Source organism: Myotis yumanensis, unplaced genomic scaffold (assembly GCF_028538775.1).
Source record: "Myotis yumanensis isolate MYYU_CA2020_CCGP unplaced genomic scaffold, mMyoYum1.0.hap1 SCAF_2, whole genome shotgun sequence".
Classification (NCBI taxonomy): Eukaryota; Metazoa; Chordata; class Mammalia; order Chiroptera; family Vespertilionidae; genus Myotis; species Myotis yumanensis.
Window position 1 is genome coordinate 89,157,228 of NW_027223753.1, and position 4,452 is coordinate 89,161,679.

Genomic DNA, 4,452 nt, shown 5'->3' on the forward strand with positions numbered 1-4,452 from the left:
GTCAATTGGATCTCTAAGGAGGTGCTAATTTAGCCTCTGCCTGAGGCTACCAAGCAGGAGCTATGAAGAGTTCTGTAGAATCCTCTTCTTTGTTTGGGGTTTGGAGGTGCTCAGATGGGACACTTAAGATGCTACCAGGGCTGAGCCTAACCAGTTCTCATACAAGTTGGGGACTTGAGGGGGCACTTGTTGCCCGAAGGAGGCAGGAGATGCCAATGGCACCGTGGTCCCCGGGAATGGACAAGGGCAGCACCAGGGCGGGCTTGGGAAAAAAAGCGATGCCAACAACCGAAGCCTCGCCCTCGAGTATTAAAGAGGTTTATGAACAAAGGCTCGTAATGGCAAAACTAAAAAACCCAAGTGCCTGCTAGGCTTATGGTCAAAGCTCCTGCTCCACTCGCAGCAGCAAACCCTGGACTCCGATACCAAACCCACCGGGCCTTCCGCGGAGGAAACGCTAGAAAGACACGAGCCTTTGCCGAGACATCCGCCGCCGCCCCACGTGGTCCACTTGCCAAACCCTCTCCTCGGAACAGATCGGGGATTGCTTTTTATAACCTAAAAATGAGATCAATTGGTAACCCTCGGCAGAAACGCCTGCGAAGCCATGTCGATCATGGAAAGCATGATCCGGGCTCGGTGGCCTACGGGTATGTGAGTCATCGTTTATGTTGTAAAAATAATGGCTTTTCCAAAACTCGACTTCAGAAGGCGCCTGAGCTAGTTAAACGAGCTGGTTTCAACTGCGTTGGCCATTGCTAGCTGTTCTTGGGAACGGGCCCTGGAAACTTCCTCTTCAAGTCTTTTTTTTTTCTAATAGTTAAAAAGATGAGCGCCGGAAGGGTCCTTGGACAGCGGCCTGAGGCCCCTTGGTACATTTGGGGAAAACCAAGGCCTCTCTAGGGAAACAGACTAGTCCTCCCTCATCCGTGGTTTCCTCCCCTGCGGTTTGTTACCCACGGGGCCACAGAGTCCCAAAATATTAAATGGAAAATTCCAGAAATAACTGTACCTTCTGGAGTGCGCGCCAGTTCTGAGGAGCATGAGGAGATATCGCGGCTCCGCGCTGTGCATGCTCCCCGCCCACTTGTCACTCAGTAGCCGCTGGTTGACAACCCAGTGAGGTGTCCGGGTGCTTGGGGTCAAGTCACCCGCATTTTACATGGGGTTTGGAGGTGCTCAGATGAGGCCCAGCTGTGAAGCAATGTAAGCTGCTGTGGGGCCTTGGGCTTTCTTTTTTTTTTTTTTTTTTTCATACAAACAGGCTTCATTGTGAGGGGGGGTGGGGGTGGGCAGTGCGCCATCAGCCTTCCTTCAGGCTCCCAAACACAGCAGCCGGCACACTCTGCTGCCCCAGCCGCACCTCACTGGGCTCCAGGTCCATCTCCTCCTCGTTCTCATCCTCCCCCAGCTCCATCTCCTCCGGATTGGCCTGTTGCGCTAACTCAGCCAGTTCCTCCCGGGACGCATCGCTCCTCACGAACAGGATCTTGCTCTGGGCCCGTTGGGGCTGGTAGTGCTCGGCCTCAGCTGCCAGCTGCTCTGCCCGCTGCTCTAGTAGCTTCATGTCATCCATGCCACTCTGGCCAGGGGCAAGGTCGGACACAGTGCCTGTAGCACTGCCCGACACCTTGAGCATCTGGGAGGCCATGAAGTTGACCTGTGTGTTATAAGTGGCCTGCACACTTCTGCGGATACGCAGCATCTCCTGGATGGTGTCTTCGTTGCCATGCCGTACCTCGAAGTCCTTCCATGTTTGCCAGAAGGCCTCAGTTGTCCGAGTGTCACAGATCAGGGAGCAGAAGCTGTAGATGGCCCGGGCGCGGTCAATCTCTCCAAGCTTGCACTCCATGTCCGCAAACCGTAGGCACATCGTCTGACAGCACCTCAATGGCCTTCTGGTAGATGCTACGGGTGTGGGTGACTCCACAGATCTCTGCTGCCCGCTTGAGGTAGATGTTGAACATCTCGTACTGCTGGGCAGGCTCCACGGCCTGGGTGGCACGCTCGTACACGGCCATTGCGTGCCGGGCCAGGCCCCACTCCTCCTCCAGATGTGCATACAGCAGGTACAGGGTCTTTGCATATTTTGGGGGGCAACCATCCAGCGCCTGCTCAAAGAGATCCCGAGCCCGCTCCAGCTTGCGACCCCCATAGCAGGCAATGAATTTGGTCAGATAAGTGCTCCAGATGTCAGACACATTGGGCCACTTGAAGAGCGAGATGCCACGCTCGTACGCCTTGAAGCTCTCCTCGAAGTACTTGTGCTCCTCCAGGAACATGGCATAGTTGATGACGATCTGGGGGGTAGCGATGCGCAGGTCCAGAATACGGTCGTACACAGCCTTGGTAGACTGAAAGGTGCCAAGGCTTTCCTCCAAGTCGGCAAGCATGGACCACACCTTTAATGATTTGTACACACGGTTCTGCACAGGCTCCGAGCCGTCAAAATACTCTACCCGGCGGGCGGGCAGTGCTGTTGCCTTCCTCAGCAGCCGCAAGGCCTGGTCGTAATTCTCATGCCGGAGCTCCAGCTCACTACGCTCGCACCACACATTTGCCAGGTCATCCACTTGCTTGAAGCTCACCTTGGTGGCCTTCTCCAGGATGATGCAGGCATCATCCAGCTGCCCGTTGTCCTCATAAAACTTGGCAAATGCAACCCACAGCGTATGGGGTTTGCCCGTAGCCTTGAAGGGGTCCGCTGTCTGCACAGCCTCCGTGTACGTGTTGATGATCTCCCGGGGGCGGCCCTGGTGCAGGGCCACACGCTTGTGCCACTCATAGACACGGTGCGGGTTCTGACACAGCAAGATGCTGTTGAGGAGCAGGGGCTGCCGACTGATCAGCTGCTCAAAGCGGGCCAGGCGCAGTTCCAAGTCCAAGTCATCCTCTTCTTCCCGCCCCAGCTCCGAGGTGGTCTCCATCTTCACTGCAATCATGCTCTCCTCGAACTGGGCATAGCTGTCAAACACCTGGGTGAAGTCCCGCACGGTCATCACGGTCCGGATGGCCTCCTCGAACACGTCCCGAGCCTTCTCAAAATGGCCACTGCGGATGTAGTAGTCAGCCAGTGAACACCAGAGCTTGCCCAGCTGGTCTGTGAAGCGGGTAAGGCCCCCTCGGATGATGGCGTCCACATTGAGCGACTGCACCTTGTCCGGGTTCTGGGAGATGAGGTCACAGAGCTCGTGCCACAGCTGGTAGTTGGACTTGCCAGGCTTGGAGACGAAGCGCTCATCATTCACCACGGTGGCCAGGCACTGTGCAGCCTCGTCCAGCCGGTCACTTGACTTGAGGTACTCGATGTATTCCTCTGCGCTCTCAGGGCTCAGCTTGAGGAAGCGCCGGTAGCCCCGCACGGCTGTCTCAGGTAGTGGGTGTGAGTGCAGGAAGCGCAAGTACAAAGGCCAAATACGAGAGTGCTGTGTGATAGGCAGTGCCCGGAGGGCACGGTTGAAAGTGAGGCGTGTGTGAGTGATACGGCCCTGGTCCACCAAGAACTGACAATAATCTAGCCATAGACGTGGCATCGTGTGCATGAAAACAAAGGCCCTCTCGTGGCAGTTGTTGACATCTTCATAGGCAGGATCAGTCACACAGCGATGCTTCACCTGTGCCCTGCGTGCTTTCAGGTAGCGGTACTAGAGTTTGTAACTGCAGGGCAGCAGCTTCAGCGCTCGCTCGTACAACTGATTGAGCCTGGGCTTCGGGGCCCCCTGCTTGAACTCAATGTAGCAGAGCCAGCATTTGACAGAAAACTGGTTCCGCATAATTTCCTCCTCATAGGGGAGGTCTTCTTCATCAAAGACAAGGTCCAGCCACTCCTGCTCCAAAAGTCGCACCATGACCACCATTTTGCCAGTGCTCCAGCTACAGCCAACAGTCGCGTTGTAATCTTGGGCTTTCTTTTGGAAGTTCTGTTTCTCTCTGACCCAGCTGCAGTTTGTTAGGTAGTTTTCAGATTGCAAAGGGCCAGGCCTTTCATATGCAAAAGCCTCTGCCACAGCTTGGGTGGGGTGGGGTCTCTGGGGATTAACAAGGTGGGGCAAACAACTATGGCTGACACTCAGTTCTACCCTAAGAGGCCCCACATCTCAGTGTCCCGATAATCGCTACAAGCACCTCTGAGAGAAAGCCGCCCTTGAGTTCCACTCTCTGCCAGTCAGTTCAGTTTCTCCCTGTATGAGTCTGGGTCCCCAGAGACTTGCCCTGAACTGGAGTTCAGAGATGTTGGGAGCTTGAGACTCCCTCCTGATTTGTTGGGGTCCAACCCCAACAGATCCAGGGGTCCCCAAAGGTGTGGACGGAGTCGGCGAAGAAGGAATGACACGGAGACAGCGTTCAGTTGATCAGCAGCCTAGCCAGGATCTCTAGCCAGGATCTCCAGCCAAGTTCTGTCTTTTACTGTCTTGTGACATCTGTATTTATACCAGTTGATTTTAATCCTGT

At 55.2% G+C, this 4,452-nt stretch overlaps 1 pseudogene; it reads right to left on the bottom strand.

Moving 5' to 3' along the window:
• Nucleotides 1-1,303: 1,303 nt before the first annotated feature.
• Nucleotides 1,304-3,857, bottom strand: LOC139002479 (pre-mRNA-splicing factor SYF1 pseudogene; annotated as a pseudogene).
• Nucleotides 3,858-4,452: the final 595 nt, after the last annotated feature.